The sequence below is a fragment of the Channa argus genome, chromosome 8 (assembly GCF_033026475.1).
Source record: "Channa argus isolate prfri chromosome 8, Channa argus male v1.0, whole genome shotgun sequence".
Taxonomy (NCBI): domain Eukaryota; kingdom Metazoa; phylum Chordata; class Actinopteri; order Anabantiformes; family Channidae; genus Channa; species Channa argus.
The window spans coordinates 14,973,132-15,001,060 of record NC_090204.1 but is presented as its reverse complement, the minus strand read 5'-3'; the positions used below and the strand labels follow the sequence as shown (position 1 = coordinate 15,001,060).

The 27,929-nt window shown below is 38.6% G+C and overlaps 1 long non-coding RNA gene across 1 annotated transcript in view; it reads left to right on the top strand.

The window, feature by feature from the left end:
- Positions 1-25,832, top strand: part of LOC137131315 (uncharacterized) — a 31,296-nt gene extending 5,464 nt beyond the window's left edge. Inside the window, exons 2-3 of the long non-coding RNA XR_010914980.1 lie at positions 1,972-2,102; positions 25,058-25,832. This is a non-coding gene — a long non-coding RNA (uncharacterized lncRNA). The remainder of the gene's footprint in view (positions 1-1,971; positions 2,103-25,057) is intronic.
- Positions 25,833-27,929: the final 2,097 nt, after the last annotated feature.

The following is a 27,929-nucleotide window of genomic DNA, read 5'->3' as shown; positions in this document are numbered from 1 at the left end:
CATCTTACAACAACATTCATAGAGCCTGTTGCATGTTTTTCCTGCTCTGTTTCCACCTTGTGTCCTGTCTCTCTCTAAATCATGGGTCGGCAACCAGAATGGGACAATAAATAAATTACTAATTAAATACCTTTTCACCACCCGTCTGTATGTTACATCATCTAGTTAAACAGGGAATTCCAAGAAATTATGTCAAACTCTGGAATACCCTGTTATTGTAATTCTGGCCTTTTTGTTGTGTGCTTTTTCTCCTTTTTTAAATTTAGTAACACCTCGATCACATTTGCACCAGTACACATTCACTCCTGAGAGCTGCCCAGTACAACCACATTCTGACCTGTCCCATCGATTGAGAGCACGGCAGCGGTGTTGATGAGGAGCCTATCGTGTAGGACCAAGAATTTCAACTGAGACCGTCCAGTCACAAGCTTACTTCTGTGACCTTTAGGCCACCACTGCCCCTTTCAATATAAAGATCAAATAGTTAAATGATTAATGAAATCAATGATCTGATGGTAGAGTGCACTGCCGAGTAATCTAAACTGTAAATCTGAATTTAGGTAAATAAATGCAAAAGCATAGCACCATCCATCCACTGGTCAGCATCCTCTGCTGCAGTTCTAACCCACCTTTTCCTTTGTACTTGTTTCTTCAAAGTGCACCATTTAGAAATAAAGACAGTTGGACAGAATGTAAATTATTTTGTAAAGGAAAAGCAGGTCTATGCTTTGAATGTCAAACTGGACACTGAGGGACGCAGGCCCGTAGTCACAATACCAGACACTATGGTCCATTTAAGGTTATGTCACTCTGTAAAGGGAATACATGGCTGAGACAGTGAGCAGTTGTCACTTGGTTTAAAGACCCTACAGTATTTCTTTCCTTCACCTGTGCAATGTCACAGTGAATAGTCCATATAAAAAGTATGTATACATATCCACATGCAACTCTACAAAAACATGCATAAACAGAAACCAACCTGTCTGTCGTGGTTGCTTTTTCTGAACTCTCACATTCTCTAAACACACATGCACAAGCATGGAGCGACTGCTAGATCCATTAGCAGGTCATGTAACAGTCATTGTTCATTGCTTCCTATAAGCTGCTATTTTCAAGGGCCAGCAGGAGGAACAATAGTCCTTGCCAACACTGTCAGGTGTTTAGGCTGCAACAAAAACTAAACAAACCATAGGGTGAAGTCGGAATGGAAATAGAGTATTTGCATATGTGTGAGAGGGGTCTATAAATCTTAACTGTGTGTTGGTTTGTTTGCAACAGCTAGTGTTATCATTGTCAGGTGAAATTCCAAAGGCAGCTCTCACGTGGATTTTCCCATAAACGAGGGTGAATGTCAAAAACATGGCATTGTTTTCAGATAGGTGTGTGTAAGTGTGATCTTTCACAATAACAGCAGATGTTTGATCAGGGCACAACTGAGAAAGTCAGAGGATTTCTGATGTTGTTAAACATAAAGGGCTTATTACAGAAGCCAATACACACTATGTGAGGCTGCACTGTTGAGATTCTGAAAAATAAAGTAATAAGAATTAGGAGTGCTTTATGTGATCTGTTACGCACATGTAAGTTTTGTCATACAAAGTTCTGTTTTTTTTCTCAACTAAATTAGCCAGCTGTTCCACATTCATATGTTGACTCAATAACTGTCTATTCAATAAAACAAATAGTGAGCAGGATAAAAGAACAAAACAATAAACTTTTTATCTTCATTGGTATGATTTTTAAGCCTCTTATCTTGGACAAATCACCACCCAGACATGAAACTCCCTGTTACATAGTCAAACAATACAAGAAGAAACCACAGGATTAACATAGAGGGGATAGTACAATTGCTATCTTCTCATTAGACATATCCTCGAGTAGCTCGAGTCTGTAGCAAGCACAAGTGGCAAGCGCTGCTTTGTTTACAGCTTATATTCATGGCTCTATCTCTTCTGCTTTCCTCTAATGCAGGTGCAAGACATACATGCTACTTCTGTTCAAATGCCATCTGTTGGCCCAGACGAAAGGGGACATGAGACAATGCAGCAGTTGATCATCATTGGTGCCCTATCTGTATCTGCTTGGCATGTCTCTATCGTAAGGTGTGCATGCATTTACAGATGTTTCTGTTATTCCAATTTTGCCTTAATATACACTATTGAAAACTAGGATGTCCTTTAATAAAATGGAGAATAGATAAGTGAATGAAACTACTAACTCTACTGCTCTATAGACGTCATAAAATATTCTTGGAGAGACAAGCCTCACTCAATCAGGCAGTAGGCTGAGGAAGAGTGAGTACACACACGAGTAAGCACTTTATCCCCAAATACATCTGGAACTGCAATGGATGGATGTATTTTTCTGTTCAGCTTATTAGGATTGGGGATTTAAATACAGCAGGACAAATTTCGCTAGTGCACTTTTAGTTACCAGGTGAGTGTGGGGTCATTTGTGACAGAGAACACACACACCTCCGACTCTATAAAATCACTTCTCTATTCACATCACTGTTTATTTAGGTGAATCTTGGGTGATTATGTTGGACTGTTGACTGTTTTATTGTTCAGTCTAACACACACACACACACACAGATTTACACACACAATCTTGGCAACCCTGGGGTCAGTGTGCGGTTGGCTGTAACAGTCTGGATAGTGAAAAAGTGTGTATGAGAGTCTGTAGTGCAGTGGCTGGTGATCGACTGGTGTCTATGGTCGCAGAGCGGTCAGTTGTGACAGACACATCGTATACCCTCTGGCTGACCCTTGGCCACTAACACCTACACACACACACACACACACACACACACATAAAGTTTATATAGACAAACACACACAACTCTGTCTAATGGATCATTTCCCTCTCCGTTTATCCAGCCGTCCCTGTGTACAAACCTGCCACACCATTCAACACTGTGCTAATGACACAGAACAGTTAACAGGCCATCTAAGAAACACACACCTCCACCTCTGCCAAATGCATAACATTAAGATGTCCACTCCAGTGCATTCACATTAACATTTTGTGTATTTAGAAACAAGTGTCAGCTCTGTTTGCATTACTAGTGCTATTGTAAGTAGGATTCACTGAGTTAATATTAAAGTCATAATAATGAAGTGAATTTAAGGAAAGAATCACCCTACAATTTGCCTTTCAGTTTGAAAGAATGTTTTTTTAATTGACATTTTAAATGCACGAGACATTTAGCTATTTCCAGCAGAGCTTAAAAGTGTTTTACCTGTGTCTGTTGTTTTCTCTGATTACTTCTCTGAAGTAGATGAACATGTGTCTGTAGAAAAAGTAAAACAACAACAATCATAAGCTATTTATAGTGTTGAGTTGTTCCTGCCATTTAATGCACTCTTCAAAACTGAGAAGAAATGACAACCAACTATAACAATAGCTAATGGATTACAGTCAGTAAGTCCTGACAACCAGGATAAATCCTTTTGCATACAGTGATGTGAATATTTTTGACCTAAATTCTTAACTGCTTCCCAGCTTGAGGGGTTAAAGCCTCTAATCAATGTGTTGCTATTCAATTATGGCAACCATTGTGCTGTATCATTCAGAGAATGGCTAATAAAGCTTAATTGCAGCACAGAGATCCATAAAGTCAGGCAGGTGAAGAGGCCCAGAGTTGCTTTATGGGTTTAAAAAAGGGGATGGGAGTGGGCATTGTTCTCCCATGATTAAGTCCTGCTCCAGTGTGTGTATGTTTACTAACCTTTCTGTGAAGGAATGATTTTTGGTGACGTGCGTTTCTTTATTTGTGTTTGCTTACATCTAAGTGAGAGGCCTGGAGAAGTAGGTAATAAATGTGTGTGTGTGGACATGTGTGCTAAGGCTTAATGGAGAGTAAATACTGAGAGCCTAACCATTAACTGTGCCATAATGTTTGGTCATGAAGTCACTATAGGAAACATTATCTATGGACAGTTCCTGTGTTTGACTAAAGGAATTTTGTCCTGTAAATTTATGTTCTTTTGTTGAGTTTTTGTAAATCAAGAGGTCACATGGGAGCACATACTTTTAGTGGAAGACATAGGACTACCACATGTCACTTAATAAAATGTAACTATGGGTGAAAACATGTCTCCTAAAAACTTCCTATGCAACTAAACTGCAAATTAGATTTGAAAAGAGGAGGGTGGGTGTACAGAACACACTCTATAGAACTGGATGCTGTATGCTATATTTCCCTATTGCAATTTATATAAACTAACATATCTTATAATTACATCCCTTTCAATCATATTTGCAGTTGCAGTTTAGCTGTATAGAATCTTAAGCTTTATGTGACACTGTGAACCGCAGGAAGCTGTTTGGAAAAGAGGGTAGGTTTTTCTCAAATATGCAAATCAAAAACTTTATCACGTTCAGTTTTTAAATGTTACTTACTGGAATACTGCATGTTCCTCGCATGAATGTGCAGTATTTGTAGACTTACACAGACATCGTAGAGGTTACTCTTACCCTTACTTTTTTGGAATAAGCAAATAAATGCTTCAGCCTTTCTTTTGTCCAACAGCAACAGCTCATTTCGAAACAAAACATGGGTTGCGTGAAAAAAAAAAACGCCATATTATGTTTTGAAACCAAAACTAAAGCAATTGTTAGGATTTCTGATAGACAGAAAGTTCTTTAAACAGTCATCTTACACACTGATAATTCTCGGAACTGGAAAAGGTGCAGATGATATGAAACTTTTCTAAAATCTAGTTATCTTTTCTGCTCTTGCACCAGCACATTGCAGCATTAGAGAAGCACATACGCGTACCCCAAAGACCTGGCCGACCCCGAAATACTGTCTCTCACAGTTGTCACACTGTGTGTGCTGTCTAACTGTATGTGCAGATAAATGGCTGAGATGAAAAACGAACTGTTCATCATTAAAACCAACCAGTCTCAAGGAATGGAGAAAAGAAGTTGGCTGTTTTTTTTTGTGACAGATGTTTGGACAGAAGAGGATTTGAAATGTGAGTAAATCTTTTCTTGATTGAGCCACTTCTGCACTGAATCATATACAGTAGACAGCCAGAGAATCAATCAGTCAGCTAGTTAGTGAGGCAGCCACTGACAGCCAGGTTGTCTGTCCGCCGATTAGCCAGTCAAGATATCAAAGTTCAGCCATACAGCCAACCACAGTGAGCGTGTTTACGTAGAGTCAAGTAACCAGATTACGGTCGGCTTTCTCCAGCTGATTTCTTAACTGTCACATAAATGGGAACGCTGGTTTCCAAAATCAGGGCAGGGGATAAGGAAAAACCTGTTTTCCCCAGTTACATTTCTGTTTCATTTCTCTGCCATTTATATATATAACCAGATTTCTAATTGGCTTTCTCTGTGGATGTGCGTAACACAAGGCTGCAGACAGAAACACACAGCTGAGTGAAAGGTTAAATGAAAACAGAGATCATTAACAGTTCTCATCCACTGTCACTCTGCTGTGACATGAACACACACACACACACACAGACACACACACAAGGAAAAGTCAAAAAGCAGCGTTTTCTGTCACCATACAGGCAAAATCTATGAGCCATTCATCCACTTAGTCTGTTAATCACGGGTGAGCACTTTGATCTGAACTAACTAGTTTATCATCCAATCAACTAGTTAGTTTAGACTGTGAGACAGTTAATCAGATTGGCGGTCAAATCATTCCACCAATTAGTCAACCAGCCAGTCAATCATATGGTGAGCCAATCAGTCAATGAGTGGGTGAGTCAGTCAGCAGTCAGCCAGCCATGCAGCTGCCAGTTAGTCCATCCTGGAGGTTTCAAAACAGCAAAGTAAGCCTTTTGTATATTTTCATTACTGTACAGGCATATGTGTGCACCTGTGTGAGTGTGTGTGTGTGTGTGTCAGAGAGAATGTGAGAGAGGAAGAACATAGTAAATTTGATGTATACAGAATGTGTGTGTGTGTGTGTGTGTGTGTGTGTGCTTGTGTGTGTGCTTGTGTGTGTACTTCAGACCACCCATAGGTCTCAAGCATCTCTGGGTGAGGGCTGGACCCAGATTAATTATGGTCCTCGTATGAGGAGGTGGTTTTGTGGCAGGTTGGGGGATGGGGCTGTTACACCTGTGAACTTCGTTACTGCAAATCTCAAGCCAGCTCCCTGACATGGAGCAGTAGGTATGTCAGCCTGGGTGAAAATGAGTCCCAGCTTTCCCCTCCTTCGGGCCAAGAGGGAAATCTCACACATATGGTTCATATACACATTTGTCTAAAAGTGAAGAAACATCAAGAAAGAAATCCAGATATGTTTTGAGGAATGAGAAAATTCTAGCTTTCCAGCTGGATAGGGAACTGAGAGCAATTTTCTGAGAAACGCACACAGAGTCCCCTGTTGTGGAGATATATAGAAACTGCCCTTTACTAGGACCCCAACAGATATAAATGGTGCTTCAATATCATCTCCCCGGCAGTGGGTCTCTGGGTGTTGCAGAGAGTTTGAGGCGTTTTACCTCGTGTTGATGCCGGTAAATCTGTCACCTGGAGGAATCCGTCTCTGGGCCACAAATCGGAGGGAACAAATTGTGGCTTTGGGTTGGAAGGGGGCTGGAGTGGTAGGAAGAAGAGGAAAGGATGGAAGGCAGGATGAGAAAGAGAGTAAAGAGAGAAAGAGAGGGGGAGAAAGAAGTGACCTGTCAGCCCAGCCCATTCATCATTTGGACAAAATGGTCGCTTTCATCCTTTTCCGCTGACCAGCCAAAACATCTAGTGGTAAGCAAGTTTTAAGGTGACATTTAAGTGTGTGTCAGAGTTTCTCTTCTTCTCTCATCCATAATCAGTTCATCAATATTAGTAAAAAGTCCTTGTTTTCTTTTTATTGAACTGCCAAATTTATACAATAATAATTCTTTTTTTTTTTACATCTGGAACAGTGCAGATAGATTGTCTGCTGCATCTTTTCCCATGGCATCAGTATTTCAAAACATAGTGTGGGTTGGAAACAAGATGAGGTCACTAAAGGCTGGCACGATTACAGAGTCAGAAAAGTCGTGTGTGGTATTTATAGAATGTGGTGAGACGGCTTCTCTGGTGATTCTTAATTATTATTTTTTTATATTCAGCTGTGGGCCTCATGATCTGATGTAGTACAGTTGTGTGCAGCTATTAAAAGTTGGCATGCCATGGAGCACATTATTGAGGACCTCCAGTTGGAGTGGTCAAGTAAAGTCAGGTCTGTGGCAGCCAGAAAGCTGACAGCTTTGTCCTCTGGAGAAAATGGTGAGCCAGTTTGGGTTTGGCAAGGATCTGTGCGTCTGTGTGTGTGTGTATGTGTGTGTGTGTGTGTGTGTGTGTGTGTTTGTGTGTGTATTTTTTTACTTGATACATAGTAAAGACTAAAAAAGTATTTTCTTAACAGAGTGAGGACACTTTTGGAAAGTGAGGAGATTTTAGACGGTCTTCACATTTTCAAAGGGCTGTTCCAGGGTCAAGACTAGGTTTAATGTTTTGAATTTAGCATTTGGTTTAGGTTAGAGGGGCTAACCCTAACCCTCCTAACCCAAGTATTACGAGACATGAATGTATGAGTTTATGAGTGTGTGTGTGTGTGTGTGTGTGTTTGTGTGTGTGTGTGTGTGTGTGTGTGAGTGTGTCCATGCTGGAGTGCAGAGATATTCTCTGTGAACCTTATTTATCTGGAGCAGACTGTGGACTTACACAAGTTTGAATGTGAAGGCCTTAAAGTGTTGCACCTGTGTGTGACAGCAGGTATGTGTGACTTCTTTTGCCTGGATTATAAAAAGTATTTTATACATGGGCAGGTTTGCATTGGGGTATGTTCATTCTTTATTTACATGAGAGCATATGGACATTATTACACACACACACACATATGTGCACACTCGAGACAACTGCAAAGCAGATCATTATTTTGCCATCATCATCATCAGTGGCACAGCAGTCAAACATTGTAACAGACACCAATTACAGTACAGTAGATGCACATTTTCCAACATATGTAAGGTAGAAATTTCAGTGTTAAATCCCTGATCATCCTAGATTATAATGAGAAACGTTTGCTTACCTATTAGGAATGCATTCCCCCTGATAAAGCCTCTAGGTAATGAACTTTAACATGTAAATCAGGTCTCTGATCTTTAAAAAAAAAAAGACTATCAACACTTACTGCTGGATGTGTGTGTTAATTTGGGCTTGCTTAAAGTGGGTAGATCTTCAGGGGCAGTCCCATGCAGTTTGCTGAGAGCAAAAAAAAAGTAAGACCTAGTAACTGTGAAGACACAATCTAGATATGGTAAAACATTGGACACAATAGGACTCTTGTTAGGACAATAGGACTAGAAAACATACTTAAGAGTACGGAAACAAACTAAACAGCAGGGGACCTTTCATAGAGGCAACTGACATAAAAGTTCACATTTCTGCAGTCTACTAGTCTGCACAAATCTGGATTGTTTGAAAAAATCATGCAGGAAGCCATTGCATGACTTCTATACATAAGGCAGCACACTTGGAGTACGCTGAGGAGAATGTGGGCATATGGATCAAGATTATGTGGTCTGATGAGATATCTGTGGCGAGAAAAAAAAACTGCCTTTGAGAAGAGGGACACCATTCCCACACTCAAACATGGTGGAGGCCTGCGGATTTTTTGGCCACGCATAAACTGGAAGAAGAATGAATGGAGCTGAATATTAGAAGATTTTAGGGCAAGGCCTCTTACTATCAGTCAAAGAGGCAGTGAATCTGGTAAAAAGCCAATGACCCAAAGTACAAAGTAAAGTAAACTAAGTAACGGTTAAAAATGTTTTTTGTATTCATGTGCTTCATCGTTTTTTGTTTGCCCTGGAACAACACAAAAACAGAAGAAAGGCAGACTTAATAAAAATTCACACAGAATCCAAAAAATGCGCTGGACAAAATTTTTGGCACCATTAATTTAATATTTGGCAGAACCCCCTTTGGAAAAAAAATAACTGAAACCAGTCATTACAGACCCTCCTGTAACCATGAATGAGTTTCTTACACCTCTCTACTGGAATTTTGGACCACTCCTCTTTGCAAACTTCTCCAGGTCATTCAGATTTAAAGGAGGCCTTCTCCCAACTTCTGTTTTGAGATCTCACCACAGGTTTTCTATGGGATTCAGATCTGGACTCATTGCTGGCCATTTCAGAACTCTCCAGCACTTTGTTTGTAACCATTTCTGAGTGCTTTTTGAAGTGTGTTTCGGGTCATTGTCCTGCTGGAAGAACCGTGAGACGTAGCTTTCTGACATTGGCACTCTTTTGTAATCATCAGGTTTCATGATACCATTGACACAGTCAAGGCATCCAGTGCCATAAGCAGCAAAGCAACCCCAAAACATCTTTGAAGCTCCACCATCTTTGACTGTAGGGAGTGTGTTCTTTTCTTTGAAGATTTGATTTATTTTTCTGGAAACCGAGCCATGATGTCCTTTACCAAAAAGCTCTACTTTTGTCTCATCTGTCCACAGTATCGGCCTGCCTTGCTGTTTCTGTCATGATTCAGAAAAGCATTAATACAGTAGATTGTTGCTGGTGTCATAGTAAATCAGTAGCGAAGTACCACCTTACCTTTTCAAGTACAAATTAGCAGATCTTGCATGGAGTCCCTGGAAAACTGTATGTGTGTCTCTAGTTTTTCCAAATATTGTTACTTGCTATTGTGTGGAATTTCTTCAGGTAGATCCCTTCTCTTCTTCTTCATTACTTATCAATCCCTATCAAATATGATTTAAACAACTTGTTATTTAAGCTAAATATGCAGGTAACAGCATGTGCAGCTAAAAAGACTGCATACATATTAAGATGGCGCCTGGATCCCCAACAGTTACAGTAACATGGTGCGATCTTTTTGTTGTCCGTCCAACACAATTCCAAATCTTTAGTAAGCATTTAAAATGTAGAAGCTTCACAAATCCACGACGTTTGCCTAAGCCAAAAGCAAACCATCAAAACTGCATACATTTCCAAACAGTATGCCATATATCTCTATGTGCACGTACAGTGTTTGATGAATGATGGGCTTTAGTGACGGCCTGTCAATAAGCAGAATAGGCATAAAATAAAGAGACCCCTCCTTTCCCCAACAGGCAGCAACATAAAGAGAGGTGGGATTGTAGTGAGGGAGGGGTGAGCAGATAGATCATAGTAACAGCCAATAATAAATGGATCATGCTTCTATGTTTTTAAAGCCAGTGGCAGCTGTATTGAATGGGAAACCTTGTGTGGGGGAGAAAATAGAGGTTTATTGATCAGAGACAGAATGTAGGGTGGAGTGGTCAGGAGATGGGGGGTTTGAGGCCCACCGACCTCCAGGAAAATGATGTTCTCAGAGAGTTTTCTATTTCATAGACAAGCAAACCCCCACCCTTTCATACACACTTCAAGTCAGTCATCCCTCAGTTCACTCTCAACACACACAAACACCCACGCACGCCAGCTTTGAATAGACGGGTGGATAATGAGGAGGCCTTTAGGCTGTGGCCACGAAGAGACGCGGCAATGGTCATTACAGATGTTTGTTTGTGTTAAAGTGGAGGTCAGATGGAGATATTTTTACACCCATCTTTGTTATTTTTCTTGTGGTCATTCAGAGCGCTGTAGAGAATGGCAGTAGAAAGAATTGTTATCAGGCTTCAGAAAAAGGTAAAACCACACTACTTACACCACTGGTGTCAATGCAGAAATGCCCTTATATTGTGGGTTTATCAGCTTTTTAGGAAGGAAATACACCAATAACTAGTACAACCAACATAGCAACACTTAGAATTTCCTATTTCTAACCTTTTTGGTTGGTCAGCTAAGTTAGTGAAAATCTATTTCACCACTTTATATTTTATATAATGTAACAATTATAGTATCGTGGACACATACTGTTTTCACACTTTTGGTGTTTTTGTAAATATGAGACAAACACAACTATCATGTCTAATCCATTCGTTCAATCTATTAACTCTTGCTTTTTCACTCTATGTTAACACGCTCCCATTTAATAGTTGTAAATAATACACGCATCTTTTGGCCAAAATCCCATCTTCAGTAAATGGGGAAGACAAACGTAACGTGCTGTATAACAGTTTATTTCCTACCTGATTTGATTTTTTAAAAATTGCTAGGCGCCACTTTCCCTCCATAAACCATTTGACACACTGATAGTGTGGTGGCCATTTGATTAGCAGAAATGTACACGTTTATTTTCTCAGTTGCCCTTGCCAAGCTCAAATTCCGAAAAGGATTTTCTCTCATTTGTTTCTCTGTTCTTTTCTTGGTATTATTTTTCGCTCCTTTTCTCTCCCTCGCTCACGCCGAAGCCCCATTCACATGCACATTGGGTCGCTGACCAATTTAAACAGCGAGGTTTTCGGCAGCTAAATGCTGGCTAGCAGGAGTACTGTGGTCTCAGCAGTACTTTGGTACTTTGTCTGTGGCCACACAATTAAGGATTTAGGTGTGGCGATAGGAAGAATGTGGAAATCGGATCCTGGCAGCACACACCCTTGTAACTCTTTTTTGCCCTTTTTCTTTTACTAGACTTTCTTCCTGTGCTGTTTTGTTTCCAAGTTATCATCTCTCTCTTCTATTTCCTCTCCGTCTTTTTATTTTTGCTCCATCCCTCTCAGCCTGTCACTATCTCTTTTCTCTCCTCAACCTTATCTGTTCCTTACTTTCTCCTAACTGTCTTTTCTTCTTCTTGTTGTCTTTCCTCCGTTCACCATGTTCCCCATCTGCCCCATCTGCCCGCCTTTCTCTTTCACTACCGGCGTTAAACTCCCTCAGTCTCACTCTTTCACTCTTCCTGTCTCAGCTGCACATTGAACCCATGACTTTGCTCATCTGTCCTGAACAAGCTATTAGGTTTTCCTCCTCTCTTATGCTTCCTCTCCCATCAGACACCAGGAGAGAGCAAAAGATAGAACTGTTGTGGAAATACGCAAAGAAAAGTATCAGTGGGAATAAAAATATGGAGCTTTGATGTAAAATTGACGAAAGCACAGAAAACCCTGCATCTGAACTTCTCCGTTTATATGTTAGTTGTGGGTAATTTAGCTGGTCTTACAATAAATCCCACTCTATTCTAGCTTGTGTGTAGTTTCTTTCTAAGCAATACCTCTGACAATAAGGCAAAGGTATTTTGATACAGGTGTATTCTTTTAAAGTTTAATTACTTATGTCCTGAAGTGAGCCTGCCAAGTCTGGCTGCAACATAAAACTGCTTGCCAAACTAGTCAGTTTTTGCCATATGTAAGGAAGGGAGTGTACATGTATGTGTGAAAGTCTTTGTCTCTGATTGTCTGTACTCTAACTAAATACACCCACACACAGACACACCTAGCATGCCATCTGCAACCTGTGCAACAGCAATAGGAACCTATCCATCAAACAGGACCTCATTGGAGGCTTCCTGTTACAGGATTTTTTTCCACATTGTTCACCAGAGTCATCTTTTGTTCAAGCGGATGTAGTGTGCCTTTTCAAACCAATGTATTTTTTATATACTAAGATTTTACACAAAAACAGAAGACATCCATGCAAAGCCTAATAGATATACACATTTTGCAATAACATAAAACTCCATTCAGGCTTGGACCAGACACACATGCACATCTCCTCTCACAGGCCCAAAAAGACTTGAACTGCACCTTTCAAATTGATCGCTCACAACATGTTGCCTCGAAGAAGTATTCCCAATGAAAAGGGACCCAACAAACTGCTTCAGAGATGACTTATCAAATCCACAACAAGACCATTTAGCTATTTGACCCATAAACTTTCCCCATTATCCCCAGTACTGTCACCAACTTATGATCCATGCTCCATAAAACTGCTTCATTCATCACCTCCAATTAAATCAATTATCATTCCTGGTATTGAATCCCAACAAATCACAGAGGTTGATGGGCAGGTAGGCTCGGGCCAGTGGGGGCATTTGGACAGACAAAATGAGACAGGGGACAGATAGAGTCATCCTTCATGCTAAGTGGGATTGTCCTGACGCAGGATGAGATAGACCCCGAGGTATAATGGACCTCTTTGCCTTGACTTCCTCTGGCCTCGGTGACAGCATAAGGTGGAGAGCAGACATAGGTCAAACAGCGGCTGAATAGTTGTGAATCTAGTGGAATGCCATTTTAAAGAATTACAAAGTGATTGATTACACAAATTTTAAAATGTGCTTCACTTTAAAAACTCTTTTATTAACATGTCATTTTGGATAATAAAGTAACACGACAAATTCATAGCCCTTTGTTTATCTATGTGTATGTGCTTCACTGTCCTTTCTCCTCTCTGTAGTGGCATTTCAATGATGTTGAGAATATTTTGGGTATGAACCAATTCTTGTCGCAATTGAGGTGATGCTAACAGTCTCAGAAGGGAAAGAAACTCACTGCAACAATATAAAAACATACAGGAGAATAATTGCTTGAGAACAACAATAACACATAAAACTGTTTGAATGGTCTGTTTATTTAGCACTTTTACCTAAAGCTCTTTCCAATGTTTGCTTCTCATTTACTCGTTCACACGCAGCCATTCACACCGATATTGGTGGCTCCCATACAAAGTGTTCACCTGACCCACCGGGAGCAACCTGGGCTTCAGTGTCTTGCCCAAGGATAGGTTGACATGTTCCCAGGACCAATTGGATGTTAAACTACTGACCTTGTACTGCATGGACAACTGTTTTATTTTTTTATTTCAATGAAGGTAGAACAAAAGTATTTGATCATATCAAGTTTTTTTAAATAAAAGATAATTAATATACATGGAAAAATATTTTTAAAGAATTGATCAGAGTTAAATGCATGAGGAAAATAAGAAAATAAATGGTTTTCATCAAACATTCACTAAAGGTAAAAAAATTTTCTTAATTATTCAACGCAAGTTAGGTTCATATGTATTTAATGTCTTGATATCTTAGTAACAATATTTATGAAACACATAATTCCCACTATGGTCTGCACAAGAAAATGTCTATACTCAGCAGCTTAATTATGAGTTGCAATTAAATATTTAAAACAAATCTGGTTATTATTCGTGTCATATTAGTCAGCTTCAACCTCACCTTACTTTGCTGCCTAAGAGGTTCATCTGTATTAACTATATCTTTCAGTTGTTTCTATTGCTTTTCTTACTGCAACAAGATAAAATCTACTTAATTTCAACTTTTGTCATCAGAAAAAAAATATTTTGTCATAAGAAAAGGCACCAGACAAAGCTTATTTCCAAATTTGAAATTTGCAACAAGAGTAACAAGGCATTTGCATTATTGACTATTAAATGAATTAATCAGAACACATGGAACTTCAGGATCTAGAAAACCTAGCACGATAGTAGTGGAAAATAGGTGAGGAAGGAGAAATGTGTTTTAGTGGGAGGTGTTTAGGTTACAAAAGGCCAAGCATGACTTTTGAGGGACACGCTGATATTCAGAAAAGATTCAACACTGCTCACTCAAATGCATCTGTGGTTTTTTAAAATACCATAGGGAGGTTGAGGAAAAAAAACTTTCCAGATTAAATTAAATTCCATAAACTAAACAGAGTAGCTAAGAATCTTGGGACTGAAAGTATTTTCAGGGTCTCCCGCTGAGTGACTTGAAAGGCCAGAGCTGTCCCGTGGGGACACACAAACTCACAGCTGCCAGACCTGTGTGTACTTGAATTTTCTGTCAAGTGCCAATTATCCTCTAGGTTTAAGTGTATTTTATAAAATAAAACACCAACACTGGTCCTTATGTCTGTCTGTCAGACAGGTACCCAGGTGGTAACCAGTGGGGTCAGTAGATTGTGAGAGTTGTGCGGTGTGGTCACTTATGGATTGAGTGAGCAGTGTAGTTGTAATGTAGTTTTCTATCCTAGTGGCCTCCTGTGACTGTCTCCTCATCAACAGTGACTTTCTTCTTCTTTCTTCTTTCTTCATAGTAATACAGTAAGTAGAGGTCACCAAATTATAACACGTTTCAGTGATGTGGATCTTCTCTTCTACCTTAGAAGGTGCAGTTTTCCCACTCTGAGCGATGGGCATGGTGACTGATTATGGCCATTTAATGGGATGATAACCTTCAAAATGGTTTACTTTGGGCAGGTAGTCAAGATGTTCAATTTGATTTCTTGAATCTGAATCAAGACTAAATTTAAGAAAAAAGAAATGCTTTTTTCACATATTTTTCATGTTTTGCTCACATTTTGACAAAATCCAATGAGATCATAATGTAAAAATAATATTAAAAATGAATAGGACTCTAAAATGTAATCAGAAGCATTCAAATGGATCAAACTGGCATTTCCAACTTTGCAACAATAACAACAGGTTTAACAGGTCCTTTCTGTTTTACCTTCATGCTACTAAATTCCCACCATTCTTCCCAAAATTAAATAAATCATCAGGTCCCTACTTTTCTCAGCAGCTCGCAAAGATGTTGATGGACGTAGGTTTGCATTCAAGGGTGAGGAAAGTTGCCAAAAACTATTATCCAGAGTGAGCAGGGAAGGGTCCAGTTCATTGCTCTAACAAGATTTTTGACTCAGGGTGAAATATCTTGCCAGAGTATAAGCATTGTTGTCATTTCAATGTTTCCAACAGATAGCTAATTGTACAGTTTACATCTTGTTAAACAATGCAAGCATCCAAGAGGCACATATCTATTTCCACAGGTGTTGCATGATTAGCTGTAACTAACTGGACATTTTTCTTACTTTCATTCCAAGATGCGATGATGACTAACATGTGACTTTTGTCTAAAACCATGACCCTATCCTTTTCATGGTAAAATAATGAAGATGCATATTTTATTGATTAGTCAGAATATTGTATAAGTTGCTACAAGCTGCCCTTTTCAAGACTATCAAACAAAACAGTTTATCACAGAGGTAATAATTAAGAAAATTATCAATGAAAACAAATTATCAAGCATCAAAAACATTTCTTTTCTCCAACACAAGACACCTGTTTCAATACCAGGAAATATTGTGGTCTTCCAAGTCCCTCTGGTAATTTTGGCAGTACATTATACCTCTGACATGTTAACAACTAGGAGATGATTTTCATGGATTTTTTTTCCTCAGTCATAATATTTTCATTTTGTTAAATGATTAGCTGCATTGATTTGTAATTATTTTCCATCCATTGCTTGTAATGACGTTCAGTTCTCAGGCAGTGAGAGGGAGAGAGTGGTGAAGAGAAGGAAAACTACCAGAAGTAGGGGAAGTGAAAAAGATAATGACAGAGAGAACAACAAAAAGAGTAAGAGAAACTGAAAAGGGATGGAGAAAAGAAAGACATAAATGGGAGGGAGAGTGAGGTTGAGGCCTGTGGTGGATTGTGGGCTGGGGCTGCTGCTGCCTCAGCATAGTCAGCCGACTGGTCTAGCCTGAGGTGATATGTTTTCCTCAGGAAATATCTGTGGAGGCTAGTGGGTCTAGTACTGGGAGCCCAGCCGGCTGTGAGCACCCAGGGAAGGTGGAGAGTGGGGGTGGTGGGGCACAGGGCTTTGAGCAGCACCAGGAAAAGACTCCCTTCCTGGGGAAAAGACCAACATGACAGGACTTTGACAATGTTTTTATGTAAGGTGGATGCTGCAGGTGTTGAGTGTTATGCATAAATTACATAAAAAGAACAGTCAAAATTTTCAGATAAAATGTTTGGTCAGCAGAGTATTTTTAAACCATAAAACCATGTTGGAGATAAAAATGTAACTTTTTCTTTCAGATAGCTAAATGACAGGTGCAATAGATATGTTTTTCCCAAATATGAAAAAGATGCCCCATCATTCTTGCATTTCTCACATAGTAACAACTGTTCAACATATGAATGCTCCAAATATTATGCAGTCGTAGTTCTCATGAAATACTGTACATGTCATTTACATTTTCTGAGCTTTCTGTCAAATATCATGTAATCTATTTATGTGCAGATTGACCCTGAGCATAGCAGAACATTTTCAGCACAGAAATGAGCAGCACTCGATATGCTTGGCTGAATCCCAGTTAAAATAAATAAACCTAAACCATTTTAAATGTGAAGGTTATCAGTGTAAATGAAGTGTTTATGATCTCAAATGACTAGTAATGTGTGTTTTATGTGCAGAGTTTGGGGCTTTCAAGTGAGCCAAGTTTCATTCCAAAGTTAATTTTTCACCTCTGGAAAAAGTGTCTCCACTTACAAAATAAATAATAACAGAAAATTAAAAGGAGGTAACTGAAACTCTTGGTTAACAACATTTGAATCACATTAGAGAGTGGACCTTATGGGCAATGAACACAAAATCTTTGGCAGTTATTTATTTTCTATTCAAATGATGTGAGATCTGCTGCTCCCGCTGTAATTAAAAAGATTTATTTTAATCTGATGAGTGTAAGTGTCTAGACTACTCAAAATTTCTGGTACTTTTCTTTGCATGTACGTAATGTCAGTGTTATACAGGAAGTATTTCAACAGTTTAATAACTATTTCCTTTTGAAATGGAGACATACTGACTAATAAGGGGAGGATAAAGAGGACAAAGCCTCAAACTGGAAAAGAAAACACATTCGGCTCTGCAGTTTCCACTCAGTCTGTGTGTACATCTATGTAGATACAGGTGTGTATGGATTGCAGTATGTTTGTGTTTGAGGACGGCATGAATTTGTGTATGCTGGGATATAAAGAGAATGTAAATTTGTGTGTTTTACTGGGAGTTTAGTGAGAACATAAGGGGGATTATGTCAGCATAAAATCTGTGCAAATATAAAAAACGAGCATGTGTGTCTGTGTGAGTGTGTGTCCTGTGATTTCTCCCCTGTGCAAAGTGTAGCTGAAGACCTCCAGGATCCTCCTTTGTTGATCACGGAGGGATTACATAGGAGATTATGCCTGGATTTCCATATTTCAAACTTCATCAAACAGCCAGCACAGAGGAGTGAAACAGGATGCATATGGAAACTAGCGCAGATGCAGACACATACTTGCAGTCACAGCCACACACAAGTCTTATGTAGAAATATACACAGATGGGGCCTAGAGTAGACATTGTTAAGGAAGCACTCAGTGTTTGCATTTTGTTATATCAAAATTTTCTCAAAGTATTAAAAAAATATGGTGTATTTTGTACAGAGTATCTCTTGGAGAAAAAGTAGTGACACGCACATTATTGAGAGAAAATAATATGGCTTGTAATTTTGGAAGGTAAATGATGCAATTTTAGAAAAGTTTCGCAGTGTGCTTCAATTATGTACTATACACTATATTTTGCTGTCACTGAAGTTTAGAGAAAACCATTTTCATTTATAAAAGCGATTTAGCTTTAGTGATTAGTGAGTTTATACATTCATGCTTCATTATTTTTCAGACACATGTATTCGGTTGTTTTACCCTGTCTACTAAAAATGGTGGTTTTAGGTAATTACACTGTAAATGGGATGACATTATTGTGGGGAACCTATCACTGGATGGATTATGTTTCAGTGCACAACTGAAACACCACAGGCTGGAGTTCGAATCCACATTTCTGTGTGTGGTTAGGTTTAGGCAAGAAAAGCACTTTGGTTAAGGTCAGAAAAGGTTTCATACTTTAAAGTTCCGTAGTTTGAAAGTAAATAAACATATAGTGTCTAAAGACACAGTAGAATTTTTCTCTATTAAGCCAGACCACAATCTGTGTCTAATCTTAACCAAGTGCTGGGAGTGCCTAAACACTTGCTTATGTTGCTCTAGTCACAAAAACTGGATGTTGTGCTGCAAGATTGGATATTTTGGAAAAGGAAACTGGGTTTTAGAGTGGTAGATCAGATGGTTTGGTGGAAAAACACCAAGAAATTTGTCTGGGAACATTTTATTGATGTTTTTACTTGCCCTTGAAAGGTGAAAAACAGAAATCAAAACTTATATTCATGCCATTTTATGGAGTGTTTGCCAACTGTTCATGCTTTGGAGCCATGGTTTGAGAGTAGTTGCCCAGCAGAGACACGTGTGTATGCAAAGCACATAATAATGGTTTAGCTGATCTGCTGATGAAGTAATGCAGCAATGCTCCATTAAAAGCCAATAGATTTCACATTCTTTCACTAACCTGCAATTACAATTAAGGAGAGAAATCCATTTATGATATATTTATTAGGGATAAAGGATACCTGCAACACATTAGTGTAGAAGTACTGAAACTGAAACCAGTTTTTATACATCTGCATAAATCTGGAGGAGGCATATTTAAACAAAAAAATGACTCCATCTAATATATCCTCCATCTAATTTTCAAAAAATATTTTATATCATGTCCCTTTTTATGAATAGGAGAGTCACTTTACATTTATTGCGACAGGAATGTTTGGGTTGGATTTATTCAGCATGAACAAAGAAAATAATTTAGAATTCAATAGGGATAGGCAAAGGAGAAAAAAATGTACCACTTTGGGGGGAACCAATTGTACCCGCAGTAGGGGTGGGGATGGGGGTGATATATGGGAATAAACTTTACTCTGTAATAAGATTATACATTTCAGGGTTCGTACGGGTGCAGGAAATGAAAATGCTTGCATTTTAATGTTGTGTTTTCAAGGTCTGAAATGTGCTTGAATTTTGGATAAAGTGCTTGAAAATGCTTAAAAGACACTGAGTCGGACATGACTGCGCCAACATGCCCGGAGGTTGTCGTTTTAATGAGTGTTGGCTTGAAAACGAAAAATACAAAGTATGGTTAAAAAGAGGAGCAAATCCACACATAGCCTTCTGCAGAAAAGACCTACAGCTTTTCAACATAGGGGAGTCTGCGCTTTCAAGCCACGTCAAAGGTGTGTTGAAGTGTAGAAAATTTCGAGTTATTTCACATGTACATGTTAATAATTATGCTAACAGCTAGCTGGTGCACTCGCAGGCTAAATATTTGAGAGGCTCTCTGTGTGTTAGCGTGGGAATGATAGTATTGCATGGTAATTATGATACGCTTATTTATGGAATATGCAATGAATGTGCCCAACGTTACTTACCAGTCACAGTAATGTCAGTTTTGAATCTCTATAAAAAATTAATTTTGGTTGTTTATAGCATAATTCCATCTTTTTAAACATGATTTTAAAAGTGATAATGATTTTCGATATTTTTCCATTTGTGCATATATCTCTTGTGCCACGGCTTCAAACTGCTGAAAAAGCTTGATAACTGACCTTGAAATTGTTTGAAAAGTGCTTAAATTTGAACTTTTAAATGTGTATGAACACTGACATTTGTTCTTTTATAGTTCCATAAAATTCAAAGGTGTAATACATCTACTCTACAGGATCCTCTCATGTCAGTTTCAGAGTCATATTTTCCAAGTTATTCCTTTATTCATATCATATAAATAATTTAGGTTTCTAAACTACTTTGGATCAAGTAGTTCTTTAAAAGTAAGAAGTCAGAGGCAGCTGGTATTTTACTGTGTCAGATGAACATAGACTATGTTTTGGAGTCAAGTTTACCAAGCATGGTGAATGGGAAGAAATACAGGAAAAAAGATGTTCATGATGTTCAGATAAAGCAGTTGTTGAAAATAGACATCTCTGAGCCATGTGTGTTTTTGAAGAACCAGTGATTTTACAGTATCATCAAGATTAAACGAAACTCTACAGCAACAATACCTCAAGATTTAAGGTTAATATGATTAATAACTAAATAAACAATTTAATCAAACACTCCCCAGCACATATCTTTTTAACTTAAATATGTGTTTAGTTTAAAATTAAGATTAATGTAATTCTAGATGTGATCACAGCTATAAAACAACTTACCATTTTTATTATGTGCTGTATTTGCTTTATCAACATTAAAATACTAGGTTTTTCAACATTTACTAAATAAAGTCACATCAAACCATCAATGATTTGTTAATGGATGAAAAACTTTATTATTTCTATATATAAATCAGTTTTTATATTTTTGGGAGGACATTTGACCCTGGCTTGTGCTTGTGCTAGCACAAAGCATATGGTACACTTTGGAAATATCACAAAAAGATTATGCTTTGTGTTTGTGCTGCAGAACGGCATTTTAACACAATAGAGTACAATACAATGGATGAAAAAGTAATTAAGTCCCACATCTTAAATATCACTTCGAACACGTGCACGCTCAAAAGTAAAAATAAACTATCCTTTTTTATATTAAAATTATGCAACAGCAATAGACTAAGAATACTCCTTGAGTGGGACAAAGGCTGATGGATGATGGCTGTCGTGACCTGCGACTTATTTGTTTACATTTATACAAAGAACTCTTTTTAAAATTCCCACTGCCTGCCACACACGTCCTGGTTTCCAGGTGCTGTATGGATGAAAACAAGCACGCAAACAAGTTTTCTTTGTTGATGGGTGTTTGTTACCAGTGAGACACAATTTTCAAGCCAAAGCAGGTGAATGAGTCACTAGATTGGACAATATTGTTCCGCTCAAACAATGGAACCAGTCAGCAAATGGGAAACCACAGCAAGCTTGGCAAGAGGAAAAGTTGTGTTTCTGTGCTTGAAAATGCAGAGCTAGTGCATTAATTTTCATGGCTGCAGGTGAGCAATTACAGGTGAGAAATTACAACTATGTTTATAACCCCCCCCCCACACACACACACACACACACCCACACACCCCCACACACACACGTGCACACAAGCACCTCCCCTCCTGATGTAAGCATGAGAGAACCTACTGTTATGCTTGTCATATCAAACAGCATAGATGGCAAGTGATAAGATTACTTTAAACTGGAGAGTCCAAAAAGTAACCATACAGAGTTTAGAGGAGATGACGGAGAGGCAGAGGTGGTGGAGCAGTGAAGGGAGAAGAGTGGCAGCCCCAAGCAAAGAAGACGAGAAAATTGAAGCCCAACAAAGGGAAAAGAGAAAAAACAGAGGTTTATATTTGTACAAATAAAAAAAATTTTCTGTATATACTGAACATTGAACATTGAACTGCACCAAAAAGTGACATGAATTTTATGTTGTCTGTAAGTTGAGTCATAATAATTGTTAAACTAAAATTCAGTGTCACTCTAGAAGCATTTGTCCTTCCAAAATTTTGATTATTAGACTTCTGATGCCATAATCATTTGCTTTATTTTCCTTCTTCATCATCTAAGTGGTGCAATAGCATCACCAAATTCAAGTAATAACAAACAGTTCCCTCTTGTCTGCTACTTTAGCAACATGGCAGTGCAACAAGATGGCCTCTGCAAAGGGTCTCTATAAAACTTATTCCAAGCTAAAAAAAATCCAAGACTCTTATTTTTAGGTGTTCACACTAATAAAAACTTATTCCACTTATACCATATTGCATTTCTGCTAATTCCATATGTCCCTCTAAAGCTTACATGCTCCAGCTTTAAATATACATTATTTAAATATATAGTATGAGGTGAATGGTTCTAAAAACAAATAACACTGTTATTTCTTTGTAAATGTGTGTGTTTGTAGGGCAGTTCCTCATGACAGTCTCAGGAAGAGACAGAAAGTCCAGGTTCAGCCATGATCGATGAGCTCCTGTGTTCAGAGGAAGCAAAACTTGTGTGTGTGAGTGTGTGAGTGTGTGGCGGGAAAAGGGGGCAGTTATTTTGGTACTGTCCAGACGGAAATGGGACCGAACCCAAGGAGGATGTAGATAGGTTTATCAAGTGGCAGACACACACATACTGACACTCACACACATCAACAATACAACAACAATAATATTGGCTGGGGTGGCTGTATCTCAGTTGGTAAGAAAGTCGTCCACAGACCACAGGGTCAGTGGTTTGATACCCGGTCCCGGCCACCAGTCAAAGTGTCCTTGGGCAACAAACCAAACCCCTGGTGGATCAGGTGAGCACCTTGCATGGTAGCCACCGCTTTCTGTGCCTGTGTGAATGACTGAGAAGCAACATTGTAAAGCGCTTTGGATATAAGTGGCCATTTACCATATGTGAAGCTACACATTGATTGCACACACACACATCTCAAATAAAATAACTGGGCCCCAGGCCAACACTCAGGTGTCCAATGAAACATTTTAGTAACAATTGAGTTCCCCTACATACACCCACACACCCACCCAGGTATCACGCCAGATACAAATTTAATTAACTTTAACAAACAGGGTCATGCAACATATTTCACAATCAAGTATCTCTACCATCAGAAATATCACAGTTGATGAATAAGCATTAGTGCTTTTAAATGTATGTTTAAACTCAGAACGTTCAAAACATTTTCTGCATTACATTGTCGGCCTGAGCTAACACACACATACGCGCTCACTCACACTGTAACCAGAGAGGATTTTCCTACCCTCCATCTTTTTTTCTCTTAAACCAAACTTGTATAAGTGAATTTCTGAATTTGTCCAAAAGACAAAACAAACAGTTGATACTGTGTTTTAAGAAGCGGAAATCTTCTGCTTTGGTAAAATATAAGATGTTAAACAAATGGGGAAAACATCCAGATTTTATGTTTGACACCCCATTAAACAGGAAGGATACAAATATCTCCTAGTATCATTTTCTATGTGGCTGGTATTCTTAGTTTGTCCATGTGTTATTTTTTATTTGCCTTGAGAGAGGGGATCATAAATCTCTGCAAGGAAAGTCATCCTAGAAGAGTTTTTCCTCCAAAAATACTCTTGGTTTCCCTTGTCAGGGGTGAGAGGGCTTCACGTGTGGTCTCACCTTAAAGAAAAGAGTTAATATCACAGCTGGAGGGTGGCGACCTCTGTGGTTAGTGCACAAACAGAAACAAAAGATAAAAAAGGGATTCCTCTCTTTTACTTTTTCGGACAGTAAAACATGATTTTGCTTACAGTATTATAAAAGAGACAGTGTTCCAAATAGGCCTTGTATCACTAAAGAGTTAGTCATGGAGCACGTCTGCTTCCAGGCAAACCACCTTTCTTTTCAGAGAATCCCCCCCAGCATCTCTTCATATCCAGTCCAGCATCATAAGTGGTGGTCGAACCACAATGTTTTCTCAGGGTGGTTGGTTACACTGTTCTCCTCCCGCGGTTGCTAGACGATGGCAGGGGAAGAAGCTTGTTCAACATGTTTCCCGTTTAAAAAAAAAGAAAAGAAAAATCTGCTCACTCCCTCTTTCACGAATACCACCCAAGTGTTGGGGAGCCTCCTACGCCAAGTACGGTTAGGCACAATGTGTGCGAAATGAATCTTGTGACATCACATGATTTAGACTGCTTCAAATACAGAGTGCCGATTTACTTTAGATGCCCCAAAAGGTAATTCATGTTAAACAGCGGTGGTCCATAATCTGGGACATATTAGAAATGTCCAACCACAGCAGAACTGTGCTCCACAAGACTTTAAAGAGGTACAAGCATTTAAATACACAGTAGAGAGAAGGTTCTTCAGAAAATATATTCCATAGCTCATTGCTGCTGCTAGTTGGTTTTCTTTTCCTGTGGTGTGACTGATGTAAAGTTTATTTCCTTTTAAATAAATCAATTTAATTACTGTATTTTCCAGGTTGGAAAATACCATAAAATTGTGTACTGCCCTTACTCGTAAAGAACAAAAAAAAAAGAATCTGGTTTGGGCTGAGTTAATGCTGCTAAATGGCACAAGGAGTGCTCCTGCTGCTGCACAGCACATACAGAGTGAGATCAGCAGCAGGAGTTGTAAGTCTCATTCATCGCTGCTTACTTTCCTTACTTTGTGTCGTTGATGAATATTCTCATTCAAGTTTTGTTATACGAATTACGGTAAGCCCCATGTCAATTGTATTTTAACCAAACCATCTTCTTTATTACCTGATAGGGTAAAATTACCTCTTGTCAAATAAGGGGTCGGTTTTCCTGGTCCTGTGCAATCCAGGACAAGCCCTTTTAGCCCTACCTGTTTAGGACACATTAAGGTTACACACCAGCTGATATGTCAGCCAACTTACATTTCTTTGATGTCAAGCTGGAAGTGGAAGCCCTGTGCTCTCTTACACTTTTACTAGTTTTGTTTGGGAGCAACACAGATTTGCAAAGGAAAGTTAGACCTTTTTTGTGGCATCATTAGTCTACATTTCTGGACAAGGACATTGGCTGTGAAAGCCTGATTCTTTCTTTGTTTTTTCCTTTACAGAATTGGTTCTGTGAGAAGATTGTGAAACAGAAGACTAAACATTGCGACTGAAACACTGTCTGTACACACACGGTATAAGAGGGTGCACCTTTTTTGTGTGGGAGCAGAGTTATAATGTAGAACTTCTGGAAATTCTATACCACACTTCATTGATACAAGCTATGGAGCGATGCAGACATTAAAGATACATCCCTCCTCCCTAATCCAATCTGTCACTGTGGTTATTACAGTCTTGGCCACAATGGGACTGACCTTCACCAAAATTCAATGGAAGCGTTTGACACACACATACCAATCTATCCACAAAATGACCAGGCCTTGCCATCAACAAGCTGATCAAGCGTATCACACCACTATTATTTGAGGGGGAAAAAAACAAACCTACTTCATGTTATCCAATTGCCATTAATATTAAATGTGTTGATGTATTTGCATACACTTATACACATAAATATATGTATTCCACATTAAGATTGGCAACGTGACAGGAGATCATTGTTGTGTGGAGTCAACAATTACACAGTTATGTGTTTTAAGAGTTCAGATTTTGTTAGTAGGAGAATCCTTGAAGCATTTTTGGTCACATTCCCAGCACATTGCTGGGATAAATTATGGCCTTTGAAGTACTGCTAAAAAGAATAACCACATAGTCATAGCAAGGTGAAAGACGTGTGATTATACAGTAAAAAGTAAATGGCAAATCCATCACAGATTTTCTCAGTGGAATAAAACATTAGCCAATTTTAATCATACAAACAATAAAGCTCTTATTACAAACAGAAAACCTGCAGTAATGAGCTGAGTACTGGTCTAACTTTTTCATTTTATCATGTTTAAGTTGTATTAACCACCAACTCCGCTGTCATAAAAAAAAGACCCTCTTTCTATTCATTACCATGAGTGGAAGTGACCTCCATCCCACAGCTCAGGAGATGTTGGTAGGTTTCTCTTATTTGGATGAAGGGAGTCAATTAATTCATAAATACTTTAGCACATTTACAGTAAGGCGAGGGGAAGATGGCTATTGATTGATCCCAATAACACAGCAGCCCTCCCTCCCTGCAAGTAGAGTACCTTAATGAAGCAGGGGCTTTTCTTAACCAAGAGTGATGCAATCTGAAAGAGAGGACAACATAATGATTTTTACCCTCAGTTAAGTGGAAAAAGGACTTGGAATATGAATTGTCTTGCTGTAAGGAGGATGTTCGAGGCCAATTATTGGTACCTGACGGGCTTTGGTGATGGTAAACTTACACCATCCTTTTTGGAATGAAACAGAACCATAGGAAGAAATTAGGCAAATCAGTGATATATGCTCTATGTTTTTGTTTTTTTTTGGTAGGGGATGTACATTTTAAAGTAAACAGATAAATCAACTATACCTAGTATTTTAAAAAACTAGATAGAAGGGTATTTCATGGAAATGGACCAACTACAAAAGAAGCTGGAGGGCTCCAGGTCCTCTTGTCCTGACCTCTTTAGAAATTTGGTGAAACAGCAGAAAAAGTGACCTCATTTTTGTAGCACTAAGATGGTCACACCTATGGTGACCTAAACAGACCTGAGCATTATAGAACTCAGCACTTCACAGAAGTAATTTTCACTCTGTGGTCACAAACAAAAAGTGATAGGGCAGAATATGTGAAAAATGTCTTCAAAGTAAAAAACAAAAACAAACAAAAAACACAATTTCCATCATCTTTCTTCTGGCTACAGGAAAACAACCACCATACTTCATAGCCGCTTGACAGGGAAACTGGTAATTGAATGGATTAATGTTTTATCTCAGCAGTGGAAGAGAAACCCCTTCCATTGGAAACAGCTTTCCTATCAGGAAAGTCTATGTTCATCAGGCTTTTACGCCTACTTAGGGTTATGAATTACTGGCAACCCATCAGCCGAGCAATATCTCAATAGAATAAAATATGAATGCACTCTGGAACTGATTTTATGCTGTTTAAAAACCCAAGCAGATAAATGGACGTGTGAAACACTTTTAAGGTCGACTAATGTGGGAAATATTGAGCTAAGTAATTGCAGCAGTTTCATCAATAAGCTCGGGAAAGTAGATCATTACAGTGAAATGTGATTAACACAGAAATTGTAGGGTAGCGTGAAGAGGCTTATAGGGGAATTGAATAAAACAACTGTACTGCATAATTTACACCGAGCAGATTGGTGCAGCTTAAAAATTCTGGGGATTGTACTCACTAATCAAACTAGATGTAACGACTTTACATTGTCAGTGGCCGTGTGAAAAAAGCGCTTGAAATATTTTTCATTATTAGCAAAATCAGAAATCAGAATAAAAATAAAAGTTACTGAAAACATTATGGCTTTGTCTAAAATCTTACTCTCTGCTATATTAAGTACTATTCTTATATTTCGGTTCAGTGGATAAATTTTGTGTGTTCAATTTAAACACTATAATACCCTTAATCATTTTCACATTGGCACAATAAAAGTAGTCTTTGTGCTAATGACCCCACAATTTATTTCATATTTATTTCATGACTGAAATGATAGTGAATGATTCAACAAGGGTGGGATGAGAGACAATTAATTAACCTTGTACAGTAACAATACCAATGGATTAAAAAATGTATGTACTAGCTTTCACCCTTGTTACACTGTGCCTCACAAGTATCACCATGAAAGTATAATATTAAAAGTAACAACAATTTCACAGGTCTCAGTGGTACACTGACTGTGTTTACTAATTTACCAGCTGATCCTCCACTCAGATAATGGATTTTGGCATGTCTGAAAATGTCCGTAGTTCACTTTATTGCAAAATACTTGGTTTGGTCCCTGTAGCTTTTAAAACAAATGAGCTAATGCCCCCTACATCACATAATGGAAGCTTTTGTAA